Raw genomic sequence first — 15,806 nt, 5'->3', positions numbered from 1 at the left:
AGACTTAGACAGATAACATTACTTTAAAAAAACGTAAAAAATTTACAATCCCAAGTTAAAATTAAGGATTACACAATTTATTAATAATTGCGAAATTTGCAATATAGAAAAGTATGACAGAAATACACCCAAAATGCCTTTCCGAAACACCAACAAGAACACGAGAAATCGTACAAACATAAATGTTTTCTACTCCCCAAATAAAAACATTTTTATTACCGCCATAGATAAACCAAATTAGCGGTAGAACGTGGACCGAATTTAAATCAAAATTACTACAAACAATTAATACCATAGGAAAAATATGTAGATAAAATAATCGTTGACGATGAGCTAGGATTCAAAGCAATACCAATGCAACAATTTTCAAAAGACGAAAAAATTAATATATATTTACCGACTACATAACACTATTAACGAACATCTTAGACTTTTACGACACGACGATCGAACCGGTACTGATACAATTGATGAAGATCAGATTCTGTATTTGTCAATTCTATTCACTACTACTGGACATAAACCCATTGACTTTATGAACGGAAAAATCCACGAAGACTCTTAGAAAGATATATATGACAAAATAATTTCAATAAAATAAAAATACATAAACAAGCTAAGCACAGACAGAGAATACGTTACCTTAAAGGACGGAACAAATTTTATCAAAGAAATAAAGAGAGGAAAAAAATCATAGGGAATAGAGAAAAATAGACAGTACAAAAATATATGACGACCACATAGAAAATTTGACAATCAAACTAAAATACTACAAAACGCACGTCAAACCAAAGAAACGGTACCAAGACAGAGATAACCCAACTATTGAATCTTAAACCTTTTATCCCTTCCAGACAATGAACCAACTTCCTGTACTGATTACAACTACAATTGTACAAAACCTAGACATTCAAGACCTGACTAATAACTATGGATACATACCAATAAAAGTTGGAGAATTCAAACCAATCTAACATTACAACAAAATTTTACACATTGTGAACATGACCGCATACCAAAACACATTGAACACTAATAGTGGAAAACATCAACACACTCAAAACAACTACATTAGATAATAAACCACTAATTAACACTATTGATAAAAATGTCGACCTACTTCAAGCTAAAATAGACAGTCTATATCCTCATTTTAGATCTAAACGCGGATTAGCAAATATATTAGGAAACAATTTGAAATGGTAGCAGGAACCATGGATAGTAACAATCAAAACGAAATCGAAAACAAAATTAAATATCTTTTCGATGGACACACAAACTTAACTAACAAAATGGACAAACTTACACAATTTATACCCCCACAAATACAAAATATTACCAATCATATAAATGAAAAACAATACAAAATAGAAAAATATTTAAACAATGTTAAAAGAACAATACAAAATAAAATAAGCACTTTAGAAGACGAATTTATATACTTCAACTTATTCCCGAAGCCGAAATAGACCTCATAACAGACTTTGAGTGTTATAAAGATATTAAAGTTTCAGTCGCTTTTCATAATGAAAACCTCATTATCATTTTACAAATACCAAAAATGTCTGGTTACGGAAATAATTCCAGGTGTCTTAGTATTTCAGAACTTCTTTTCAAAAGTCAACGAAAATTATAGCAAAATAAAACTAAATCAAACAGGAAATTTTATACTTTAAGTCTGGTACTGACTTCGAGTTTTCGGCCTAACAGTTGTCAAAACGCACTATAAAAAACTTTTTTGAAATAAACAGCACTAAGTTCTTTTTACAAAATTATTTCAACATGTTGCTAGCAACATTGTCAAATTTCGTAGATTTTAAAAGCCCAATTCTGAAAACTCCCTGGGAATAAACTCCCTCGAATAAAATCTCCCTATTCTGATTGAATGAGGAGAGGACATTTTTGGGAGAGGGAATTTCGAATTTTCGAAATTGGCCAAACATTTGACTATTATTTTTGGAAAAAGAACATAAAATGAAAAAATAAGCAAAAAGAAGTTATAAAGGTTGCTAAAAAAGTTTACAAACATGTTTAGTGTTGCTTTTGTAAAGTTTGGTTTAAGTTCTTCATTTTAATAGTGCACAATTATGGCCTACAGCTTGTCACCATATTTCTGTGTTGTGACAACAACTTTCCGTCTTCATCCAAAAATCGTTGGCTAAATTAAATGCTTCCAGAGTGGTCTGATGGACAGATTAATTGTGTCGTATTATCGCTGGTTGCATGCGGGCCACACATCCTGCATGTTGGCGTATTCTCTTGCCAAAAGGAGTTAAGGTGGCTGAATCGTAATATAGAGGTTTGCTCCTACTTCGTCGTCATAAAGGCTGTATTGGTCTGCCTTATACGCCGATTTATCTAAAGGCCTACATTTATGGAGCTAGGACTTGAAGATCTAATCGACATTTCTGGGCGGCGGCCGCTTTTCTTGGTGGTTGGGACGGCAGCTGGACATAGTGCTGGCGAAAAGCGACTTATGGAATTATTCTTACTCCTTTGGAGTAAATGCTGCCAAATGTGGCGTCAAGTATCTTTGAATAATTACCCACGAACATTCCATAAAGGAACAGGCAGAAGACTTCTTGCACATCATTGAGTGCTCCCGATTGTACTTTAAGTTCAATGATAAGTATCCGACTCCAAAGCAAATCTTCCATGATGGGTACATGACATTTAAACCGGGAGAACCTAACAAATTTGTACTTGATGAAAAAGTGAAAAAAAAATTTTCATACATTTTAAATTGTTCGTAAATAATAAGAAGAGGTATCATTTTCACAAAAAAAAAATCATTAAAATTCACAATATTTTATCCTAGCTCCCTATTATTTGTTTGCGGGAATTTTTCCCAAGTTTTACCATCTCATTCTACCTTTTATATCGATTCGGAATAGCTGCTTTTTCCCCTGAGAGATATTTCCCTTTTTCAAAGTTTGTTTAGAATAAGGGATTGGGGGATAAACTCCCAGTATATTGTTATTCAGAATAGGGGAAAAGGGAGTAGGGAATTAACTCCCAGGGAATTGTTATTCAGAATAGGACTGTAAATGTATATGTCTATCAAATGCAGCGAACAATGACAATCATCTGTTTACAAAATTGTTAGTTTTAATATTTCTAAGAATTAATTTGTCAAAGTTTTTTTGCCTTTTAGGGCGACATCATTAAATTTTACAATTTTTGTTTGTTTCTCTTTCGAGACGAGCTGAATGATCGAAGATGCAAATGGACAAGAAAATCCAAAGTTAGCAACACACACCAACGACTATGGGGATCAACAAACTAATGGCCGAATCCTAATAGCCCGAGTTGCTGATTCTCTCAGTCTGAAGACAGTACTCAACGCAACGCCCCCCACATACAAGTGTAAAGGTCTCGGATCAAGTATCGCATTCAGTGCTGCTCTTGGAGCACTCCTTGTCGCCCCCGATATCAGCACTCCCACAATACATTGTACTTTGTCCAGCATTAAAACTATCATAAGAAAGTTTATCAATAACTTACTTACCAAAGGATGCCTTATGGCAGGCTTGGGATCTGTATTTCTAAAAAGATGGGTCAGCAGAGGAACGCCCCAAGCAGGTGTACTGTCTCCTCTACTTTGGAATATAGCCATTACCAATATACTATTGTCTCTGGAAGAAAAAGGTGTAAAAGCGGTCGCGTATGCTGATGGCGTGATAATTGCGGTTAGGGGAAAGTCTCCCAGCACTCTAAGAGATATACTTCAGGAAGCTTTACGTGCGATAGCGAAATTAGCTATCGAAAGTGTAGGCGTAAATCCGTGCAACATAGAAGTAGGTCTTTTCAGCAGGAGATATAAGTTACTTACAGTGGCATCTGTCTCCTTAGGAGAAGAGAATGTTCCATTTACTGAAAGCGTAAAATACCTGGGTGTTTGGCTAGACAGGAAAATTAACTTCAAATCCAACATTATGGAAAAGGAAGTCAACTCTTGCCCTATACACGTGCAAGAAGGGTATTGGTAAAAATTGGTGGTTTAGACCGCGTGTCATACACTGGGTATGTACTGCAGTTGTCAGAACTACATCGTGGCTAGATAAATTGCTACTACCACTGCTGTGAGGTTAAGGGAGCTTTCCCTTTGGTCATCTGGCGCCTACGGACACTGTGTTATTATTGATACAATGCCCGATTTTGCAGGCATTATGGATTAAATACTGCTTGAGACGCTTATGGATAAAAAGTACTGTACCTCTATTCCTGATAGAATCTATTGGAACAACAATATCCCTGATAATAAAAGTTGCATAGACTTCTACACGAATGGTTCCAATCTAGACGACCAGGTGGGTTAGGGGTGTACTCTGAAGAACTAAAACGTGTAATATCGAGAAGAATATCCGACCACTCAGGGTGTATCATGCGGATCATCAATCCTAGATCTGAAGATTTGAGGCGGCTGCATCTACCGGAACGCACTTGAAGAAAGCTAGTGCAATAGGTGAAGGTCACATTCCAAGGACTACATTCACCTGGTAGCTGCCACCATGTCTGCGTGAATGTTATTCCAAACATAATACAGCTTCTATTTCTAAAATTTTTTTTTATTTTCTTAAATACGAAGCGGACGCTATGTACTTAAAAATACCAATTTGTAGAAAAATTTGTGTTTTTTTTAGCTTAGTAGGCAGTCATATGGTAACAATGATGTCAACATACAACTGTTTTCTTCGAAAACAACGCTTTACATGCCAAATAAAAGAGTTTAATTACAATTAAACAAATTATCAACACTGTTGGAGACATTGTAAGATTTCACCAAAATTTAAGTGATATTTATCACCATTTTCCGCACAATCGAAGTCAGAACTAGGCTTAAATTTGTCGAAATTTGTCCAATTCAAACTCTAAACAAAACATACATGAATGTACAGATAAAAATATACGTCGGTCAAAATATCATGATAAAAATCATAGAAATCAAAAACATTACCATTAACGACATAGAACTTGAATTTCTTACATTAAAGCAAAATCAGTACAAAAATAATATGAATGATATAATACATCACAATAAAAAAAACTACAGTAATAAGCTTTAGCATTGATATAATAATAATAACTTTCATAACAACCTTAGGCATTGTGTTTATAATGAAACTTTAGCAAAAATTTGTTATTTCGTCGGAGCCTCAATCTTACGGTGGGGCTGTTATAGCTACACCTAAGTTTGTCATATAATTTTATAGATACGCTTATGTTTGTCATATAAATAACTACGAACCACACTATTATTTAATTTTCGTTTTCAATAATTCGTAAACAAACTAAATTGAACTTCTGTTCCATACTGATGTAATGTAACTTCTAATGAATTCCAAAGTATTAGGTCACCATACCCAAATTCTTCGGAATTATCAACCAATAGTTAAACATTAATCGTATTGATAGATAAACATTAGTTTTAAGTTCAATCACTTGTCAAATTAATTCCAAAGAACTAGATGATCATACCGAAAGTTTTAAGGAATTGCCAATATTACCTAAGCACTTATTTTACAAGAAAGCTCATTGTGCCAATATTACCTAAGCAATTATTTTACATCAAAATTCATATTACCAATATTACCTAAGCATTTATTTTACATAAACAATCATATATAAACACCAAGCCCTGCTCTTGCAGTTACGCTATTGTTAAATTTTGAAATTGGGCGAATCTCATGATTCTCTTCCTTGTATTCCAGAGTTCGAACTACACACGATGCAGGGGGTAAGGTTGGAATTTGTTAAAACGGCTAAATTTTTGGTGCTTTTCTTGATAGTAAATTGGGCGGCTCTTTGCTCCTGTCAGAAGCTTATGGAATGTACGTGGGGTCTACGAACTGGCTGTACTCGGCGGTGCTAAGGCCTGTTCTGTCGTATGGCTGTCATGTTTGGTGGACGGTGACGGATAAAGGAACACAGAAAAAAGGAAAAACTATGTTTAATTAAGAAATTTGTAGATTCAATTAATAAATTTGCTGAAATCGGACCATAAAGGAAATTGTATTATTGACTAACAATTTTGCAATTTGGATTAATGATAAGCTCAAAAATCCAATTAAAGTGGTTATTAACTCAATAAACCATTCATTTGGAATTTGCCATTTCTTTTAAATAACGTTTTCATTGTTTTAATAAAAATGAATATTTGATATTTTCCACACTAATAAAAAACTTTTTATTTCATTGGATTAAATTGCGCATAAAACATAAAAAGATATTTATATTTTTTTAAATGTTCAAAGATAAATTGTCGATTCCATTGTGAGACTCTGTTTGTTGTCGGCGACACCGCCTGTAAACGGTATTATAAACAAAATAATTTATATAGATACATATTTAAAATGAATCGTAGTACAATATATACCAATTTTAGCTTTTTTCGTATAATACTAAGAAATCCAGATCCACATGTGTTATCTTCCATCATCACCACCCAAGTCAATAAAATCTATTTATGGATAATAAAATATTAGAATTTTATAAATGCCACGATTACAAGCTATTATGACCTCCAATTTGTAGCGATTGGCATTTATCCATTCTCTTTGTTCACATCGGCATTTTTCTGCATTATACTATTTCGCGCAAAATTTTTCACTATACATTTGTTTAACTTAAGATACCGGCTTTAACGGAATAGCTTAAGGTTCGGATTAGGTTTACGGATATTAATATATTTACAGATGGATCTTGGATGGAGAACGGGACCGGTTGTGGCAAATATTGCGATGAACTTGACATCAACTCCTATTTGCGAATGCGTGTTGACTGCAGCATTTTCCAGGCAGAGGTCTTTGCGATAACTAGGGCGGCAGAGATTGTGCTATCCAGAAGTATAGATTGGTTCAACATCTGTATCCATTGAAGGCTGTAGTTGGCACGAGTGTACGATTTAAGGTTTTGGGTCGCTTTCGAGAGGTCGTAAATTGTCTTTAGAGAAATCATAAACTGGCTTTATGCTGGGTTCCCGGACATAAGGATATCATAGGAAATGAGAAGACGACCATGCTTGCGATATCGGGTGCAAGTCTTGCTCTTGTGTCAATATTGGATGGATAGCCAACACTGTCAAAAATTTTCTATAGAATTAAGGAGCGTTATAAGGTTACATGATTTAATCGCTGGAATTCAACAGCCGGATGTGAACAAGTAAAGCTTCTGGGGGTCGAACGCTCGAAATCGAACATAAATAGTCTGTTGTCAATGGAAAAGGCACATCTGAGTCTGGTTATCGGCATAATAACCGGACATAATAAGTTAAGTAAACATGTCTCGTATTGGCTTTAGAAATGATGACATCTGTCGGTGGTGTCATGATGTCGACGCTTCGGAGGACAGCTTTCACTTTCTTTGTCAGTACCCTGCTTTTTGTCAAAGTAGAAACAGGATACTGGGTTCTTTTTTCTTTCAGACACTAGAAGAACTGAGAGGCGTAAATCCGTGCAGGATCAGGGCGTTAGCTCTTTCATCTGGGTGGCTCCAAAGAGTACGTTAAATGATGGTGTGCTTTGTGAAGTGAATTGATCGGAAAGAGAAGAGAGAAGATGAGGAATCATAATAAGCCTTAATCTGGTCAACATGGATGTCTAGACGATGAAATCTTGGCATCATCCTAAACTAACCTAACCTATCACTGTGCCATTTTGTATGTAGTTTATCTCTGATCTCACCACATGGCAACGGCATATTCCACTCTACTGACCCAACTGGTTGATGGAAGCACTCCTTCTTCCGATGATATAACGGCGCAATGGCAATCCATTGCCCACTCCATGGAAAATGTCGCGAGATGTAAACGGCTTTCGCTAGCCCTTTACGTTCAAAGGTATTTCAATCCATGTCTGAGTGTCAGGATGCACCTGCTAAAATACGTTCCTCAGTAAGAATACTCGTAAGAAAGAATATCTCCGAACCATTCAATACCAAACGAGGTTTCGGACAATGACACAGCCTATCGTGTGATCTCTTTAATATCCTGCTGTGTGATTGGGAACCACAACTCATAGTCAGTAACTTTATCTACCTTGGCACCGCCGTAACCGAAACGAATGACACCAATTTTGAAATGAAGCGGATAATAATACTGGCAAGTAGATGCTACTTTGGATTAAGTAGGTAGTTTAGAAACAAGGCCACCTCTAGACAGACGAAGATTGCATTATACAAGACACTGATAGTACCGGTGTTGTTATTTGATTCCGAGGCAGAGGTACTTGTGAAAGAAGAGGAGGCAGTACTTGGAGTGTTTGAGAGAAAGATTATTCGTTAAATTTATGGGCCAGTTTGCTTTGATGGAGAGCATCGGCGTCGTATGAACCACGAACTGTATGAGCTATATTACGACATTAAATATATCAAAACACAACGGATGCGTTGGCTAGGAATGGATGAAGAAGCTCCAGCAAGAGGTCTTTGAAAAACAATCACTTGTGTTGTCAGAGATTTTAGAATAAGCGCAGGATATCGAGGCGCTTGGAACGGTATCCACGTTCGGCTAGAGGGACAAATGTTCTGTCCTAGCCAATTAAAGGAAGTAAGGTAAAGTAAAGTAACTATTAACTCATATTTGTTATTAATGCTGCTTTGAGTTTGATCAAACTCTTTTAAAAAACGTGTTATGCTCAAATTTGTAGATGGCTATTTTTGATGTGATTGTATTAATATCTATTCTGAAAACCTCTGTCAAGTTCATGTGTATATTATTTTCAATAAATAGAGGACTGATTTCGATGTAAATTGCTATGCCACCACCTCTTCCTTTTCTATTAAAGAAAAACGAGAAGTTGAAACCATCGATTACGTACAATACATTTTCATCACGCGTAATTCTAGTTTCTGTTAGGATTATTAGTTGCGTTTTATTCATAACTATCTGCACCGGGCCCGCTCCGCTGTGCCTTCTTTTACTTTATATGGAACAAAATTATCCTTTAAATATTTATTTTCGATAATTAAAGAGCTTTTAGTGAAATACCATTTAGGGGTGTTATGAGGTGTTGGTGTGGTCCCCCAATCACTAGCCCTGAAAATATATCAGTATCGTGCTCTACTCTCAAATATCATATATTTGAACCCCAAATTGCAATTGGCCTCAAAATTGGATATTAAATCCGTTTTCTAATCACAAATACCATTCATTTAAACCCCTTATTGCAAAAATTAGTAAATATGTCCGGTTTGGGTTATGGACCCTAAAAACAATTAGTAGCCAGCTGTTTTTAAGACCTAAATTATAATTGTGAGCAATACGTCCTATTTGGGGGTTGTTAAGGGGGTAGGACGTTCTCTATGCAGTTGGTCTCGAATGTTGACATCAGATTCGTTGTCTACTTCCAAATACCTTTTATTTGAGCCCCATACTTCCATAGTCGGCAAACATATCCTACTCTAAAACACCTCTTATTTGAGCCCCATATTGCAATGGTCGGCACATATATCCTATTTTGGTGGTAATATTACATTTTCATTTATTTTTTACAAATACATATAAGTGGTGTCCGTTTTGTAAAAAAAACTGTCTCCGTACGGTAGGTTAGATTAGGTTTAAGTGGCAGTCTGCCACCAGACTCACTTAGACATTTTCGTCCATTTTGATAACACAGCAACAGAAGAAAGAAGATGCCATCTAATAGTTCCTACCGCTGAACCATTCAGATCGCTTTAAAAAGCCCAGTTACTTGCGAAATCAGACAAATTCGCAAAGAAATGAGAACCTATAGTGGAACTCCATCTGCCTGCTAATGCGGGACGCACACACAGAAGTTGTTCTATAGTCTCTTCTTCTTCGATGTCCTCACAGCTTCTGAAAAAGTCGTTGTTGGCAACCTTCAGTCTGTCAGCATGTTTTCCAATTAGACAGTGACCTGTCATGACAGACACTGAGATGTCTGTTCTAGCCAATGACGGCAAAGCGGTAGACCTCTTATAGTATTGATTAGGCCACATAGTTTTGGAATGCTCACAGCCTCCTCTTTGTGACCATCTATCATTCGTTGCCCTTCGGGCCTGGTCTTGAAAACTTAGCTCACATGTTCCTTGAAGGTGTAGGGTAGTTCCTAGTGTCGCAAGCTCGTCTGTTTTACAATTCCATGGAATATCTCTGTGGTGCGGCACCCAGAACAGGTGAATTTTGAACTGTTCAACCATCTCGTTGAGAGATCTGCGAACGTCGAGGGCGGTTTTTGTGTTCAGAAATACGTTTTCCAGGGATTTAATGGCTGCCTGGCTGTCTGAGAAGATATTTATGCCAATCGTCATAATCACATTATATCTTAACCCTTCCACCACTTCCTTAATTGTAAGGATCTCCGCTTAATACATACTGCAGTGTTCGGGTAACCTTTTCGATATGACCAGTTCTAAATTTTAGAGTACACCCCAAAGCCCACCTGGTCGTTTAGTTTGGAACCATCCGTATAGAAGTCTATATAACTTCTGTTACCAGGGATATCGTAGTTCCAATCGGTTCTAAAGGGTGATTTTTTTGAGGTTAGGATTTTCATGCATTAGTATTTGACAGATCACGTGGGATTTCAGACATGGTGTCAAAGAGAAAGATGCTCAGTATGCTTTGACATTTCATCATGAATAGACTTACTAACGAGCAACGCTTGCAAATCATTGAATTTTATTACCAAAATCAGTGTTCGGTTCGAAATGTGTTCAAATTTTGACAAATTTTGTTCAGCGATGAGGCTCATTTCTGGTTGAATGGCTACGTAAATAAGCAAAATTGCCGCATTTGGAGTGAAGAGCAACCAGAAGCCGTTCAAGAACTGCCCATGCATCCCGAAAAATGCACTGTTTGGTGTGGTTTGTACGCTGGTGGAATCATTGGACCGTATTTTTTCAAAGATGCTGTTGGACGCAACGTTACGGTGAATGAACACATTTCGAACCGAACACTGATTTTGGTAATAAAATTCAATGATTTGCAAGCGTTGCTCGTTAGTAAGTCTATTCATGATGAAATGTCAAAGCATACTGAGCATCTTTCTCTTTGACACCATGTCTGAAATCCCACGTGATCTGTCAAATACTAATGCATGAGAATCCTAACCTCAAAAAAATCACCCTTTATTAGGAATAGTGGTACAGTAATTTTTATTAAAAAGCAGCTCAGGTAGGATGTATCCACACTGCCTGGAACATCGGACATTATATCAAAGATAACACAGTGTTTGTAGCCGCCACATGAACGAAGAGAGCAGAGAGGCATTAGATGTAGCATTAAATTCAGTGCATCAGATGGTGTCGTCCTCAGTGCGGCTGTGATGCACAAACAAGTCATCTATTGGATCTGGTTGACTATTGAACAGTAAGTGGACTTTTGAAGAGCCCTCCACCAGACCAAAACAGCATATAGCATTACAGGTCTGACTAGGGACGTAGCCATGATTTTATTTTGGGGGGCCCACACCACATTTTTCAAAATCGAAAATTGCCAAATTCTTCTGTTACTGCTTGTAGAATTTATTGATCTTCGCCCTAACAGGCAAAAAACTTGAAAGATTAAAAAAATTCGGCAGAGCCCGGCCGGGATTCGAACCTGGGCACACGGAGCAACAGCGAGAGCCGTTGCTATTGTCTAGCTTTCGAATCCATCAATAATAGTTTTATATGAAATAATTATTTTAAAATGTAAATAATTATGGATGATCATTTTGGGGTTTTAAAATTGTGTTTCCGAGTCCTTAAAATTTTTCATTTCATTGCTGATGTAAGTCAAACAATTTACAATTAAATATGACTAATTATTCTTTGGAAAAGTTTTTCAGATTAACAAGCAAAATATTTCATTTAAAGACATTTTTAAATATTATTTTTCTACAGATAAAATTTCAATTCAAACTATAAAACGAGAATTATAAGAAATTTCATATGGAATTATGTCTTAATAAATTTTTTGTTAAATGTTTGTCATTCGCAACAATTTTTATAATGTTTCTTTTGGCAAGAAAATTCCATGAAGATTTTGACTTAAAGAAACTTTTATAACCTCTAGTTTAAAACAATAACAAAAAATTGAACATTTACATTGCGATTCAGTCTTAACGACGAGGAATGCCAAAGAACCCTGCCTTGAAAAATTCTACCTCGAGTTAGGAAATAGGTATCGTAATGATATATGGATTGGCGTAAAGTGGATGACTGAAACCAGTTACAACAATTTCCCCGTCATGTTTTGGGAGAAAATTGTATTGTCTAAAGTCGACAATTTTTTATATCTCAAAAATCAAACGAAAAAATTTCTGGAATACTTTTGAATTTTGATTATTGTTTATAATAAATTTAATTAAAATTGTAGCTTTAGACAAAATCATTTTGGAGGATGCTCGGGCCACCTCCCCCTCCTTGGCTCTGACAACTGCAGTATTAAGTGTAGCATGACGTTCGTTTAAATTTGCCAAATTTTGCCAATGGCGCTCTAGCAGGTGCATAGGACAAGAGTTGCCCTTTCCAAAATGTTGGATTTGAAGTTCAATTTCCTGTCCAACAAAAAACCCAGGGTATATTGCGCTTTCTGTTAATGGAACATAGTCTCCTCCCATGAAGACAGGTGCTTCTGTAGGTAACTTGTTAGGTTAGACCACTTTCGGTCGCAGGGAAGCTTTCCCCTAATCGCAATTGCCACATCATCAGCATACGCGACCACTTTTACACATTTTTCTTCCAGCGACAATAATATATTATTAATGGCTATATTCCAAAGAAGAGAAGACAGTACAGCTCCTTGATGTGTTCCTCTGCTGACCCATATTTTGAGATCCACAGATTCCAAGCCTGCCGCAATGCATCTTTTAGTAAGTAAGTTATTAATAAACATTCTTAGGGTAGAGTTGACGCTTAGAAACTCTAACTCCTTCGTAATTGACGGCGGTTTCACATTATTGAGAGCACCTTTAATGTCAGGAAATGCTACCATTGTATATTCCTTGACAGCGAGAGAATCCTCTATGTAGCCGACTAGGTCTCGAAGGGCTGTTTCAGTGGGTTTGCCTTTAATATATGCATGCTGATGCTGAGGCAGACAGTTTCCATCAACCTCACAAGAGTCTTTAGAATAAAGCATGACAGACTAGTAAGTAAAAATCTGTCGCCTTTCTGTGGTAAGATTTCTTGCTTTCGGAGTGGAAATGACCTTGGTGTCGCTCCATCCCACAGGTATATATGACATGCTAATACAAGAAGAGTATATCTCACTAAGCCGAGGAACCAGTCTTTCAGACACAGCTTGTAATTCAACCTGTGATACATTGTCAGAGTTTGGCGACTTAAAGGAGTCGAAACTTCTTTTCGTCCACACAATTTCCCTTCCAACCTCCGACGAATGCTTACCAGTGAGAACATCTTCTGGCGCCACGATGTCCGTTTTAAATTTCCAGGGAAATGTGTATCAACGAGCAGTTCTAGTGTTTCCTCACTAGAGATTGTACGTGCATTCTCTGGCTTCTGAATATACCCCCCATATACACCGTAATAGGTCTCGAGAATCTTCCTTAGCCTAGAGGCCTCAGATATATCCTCCACGGAGCTGCAGCTCGCCCTTATATTTTTTTATCTCAGCCTTATAGATGTCCAAATCGCTTGGTGCTCTTATGGCTTTTGCTCTCTTGAAGAGTTTTCTGCAGTCCTTCTATAGACCTACCAGCTCCGGGGTCTACTATGGCGGTCGTTGTTTACCTCTTGGCTCGGCACTAGGACATGCTGACACAAGCGAGTCATTCAGGGCCTTCGTGATCCGCTCGACCATTATGTCTACCGCCTCCGTAGTTTCCACTTCCTTTTCTGGTCTAAAAGGAATAGACGTGCAGAATTTGTGCCGACATTTCTTCTGTTTAGCCGAGGGACCACTTCTACAGCATTTTCTCCAAAGCTGAAAATTATATAACGATGATCAGAGAAGGTGTGGTCATCCAACACTTCACAGTCGCATATTCTTCCACTTGTATCTATTCCTGGTAATAAAGGTCGGTTTATCCCCTTTAGGAGTTATTCCTCACAAGATCCGTTAGATCTTGTCATGATGAGCTTCCGTGCGCCTCCAAGGACTGGAGAGAAAGCTGTGGAACCACTCTTCCTCAGGACAATTGACACTTGCGGTGTGGACGATTCCTTCTTAGACGCTTCACTAGCTGATGCTGTGCTTCCCCGCTGGCGCACACCTTGAACCCGGTCCTACCGGTTGATCCACCAATACAGGGCTTGTCGGGTCCCGTTTCGATGCCATCCACTCCTGTCTCGATTGTGTCAGGGGGGTGTTCAATCCGCCAGACATTAGCGATGTGGTCGATTGTTCCATAAGAAAATGTTCAGCATCAACTGCAGAGTCGTCTCCTAATTCCCCAACTCCACCGCTTCTAAGACCTTCAGATTTAACTTGTTGAATCCATCGGAGGCCACCATAGCGTAGAGGTTAGCATGTCCGCCTATGACGCTGAACGCCTGGGTTCGAATCCTGGCGAGACTATCAGAAAAAAATTCCAGCGGTGGTTTTCCCCTCATAATGCTGGCAACATTTGTGAGGTACTTAGCCATGTAAAACTTCTATCCAAAGAGGTGTCGCACTGCGGCACGCCGTTCGGACTCGGCTATAAAAATGGGGCCCCTTATCATTGAGCTTCAAAACGTGAATCGGACTGCACTCATTGATAAGTGAGAAGTTTGCACCTGTTCCTTGGTGGAATGTTCATGGGCAAAAATTGCAATTGAATCCATAGGATACAACTTCTTCAGACTTGTTGAGGTTTGTGAGATAGCAGGAGATTAGTTCAAATACTGCATGTCTTCGGTTACCATCGGCCTCATCAAATCTACCAATCTTCCAGTCCGTAGTTGATAGATTGAGATTACATTCCCTTAGTCTTCCAAGTATCGATTTAGGATCTGAGGGAATTCTTGGTGTCCAAGCATGCGCCATTGGTCGGGCAGGAATATCTTACTTCTTGACTAAATCTAGTGCTGCACCTGGCCAGATCTCACCAATAATTTTTAGCGCACAATGATACATTTCAATTGAGCGTTGAATACCGAAGGCAAGTAGTCTGTATCGGCCCCGATAACAACCTGCGTTGTCACAAACTGGAGGAGACCCATTATTCCGCAAGGACATCGGAGTATGATGATGACTGTCCATTGACTATACCACTATAATTATTCTTAGGTATGCAGCCCTGTTCCTCTCCCTTGTCTATAACTGCCATCACCAAACTGTCCCTAGAGATATTAGCAAAGGTTCTTGTACCCATCTTACTATTGTTCTTTTAGGCATAGGATGTCCTCCAGGTGACGGCAGACTTCTGGCTGACTGCGGTGCAGTTTCCGAATCCAGACGTGTTGTTTTTGGGGTAGCCTGTGCAGCGAATCCCCGAGTCCAATTTAGGGAGTCTTTCTTCCTATTAGTGAGAGTCTAGGGTTCATTCGCATCAAGCTTCTAAATAAACCTGAGATCGATGCGTCGTCTACTATTCCAACCTCTTAAAGAGCGTGTTGGTTTGCTGGGGAAGACCGATAGCCTAGGCAAATCATAGGCATGCGAAGAAGGAATAGGTTCGGCCTTGCTCTTTAGGCTCGAACTAGGTGTCTTCGTCAAAAGCCCCTGCTGACCAGTCGTCTGTCGGCTAGTGGAGCCTGGAGCAGCCGCTCCACCAGTCAAGGTTTCAGTAGCAGACAACATACCACCACCGTAGCTGTTGGGTATATGGAGTTCATTCTAAACCTACTCCCGGACTTTAGATCTGCCGCTCCGCTGGAAACAGATCATTAACCGCCTAATGGATACCAATAACGTAGCT

This window comes from Stomoxys calcitrans, chromosome 3, assembly GCF_963082655.1.
Source record: "Stomoxys calcitrans chromosome 3, idStoCalc2.1, whole genome shotgun sequence".
Lineage (NCBI taxonomy): Eukaryota > Metazoa > Arthropoda > Insecta > Diptera > Muscidae > Stomoxys > Stomoxys calcitrans.
Note: the sequence above shows the minus strand (reverse complement) of the source record.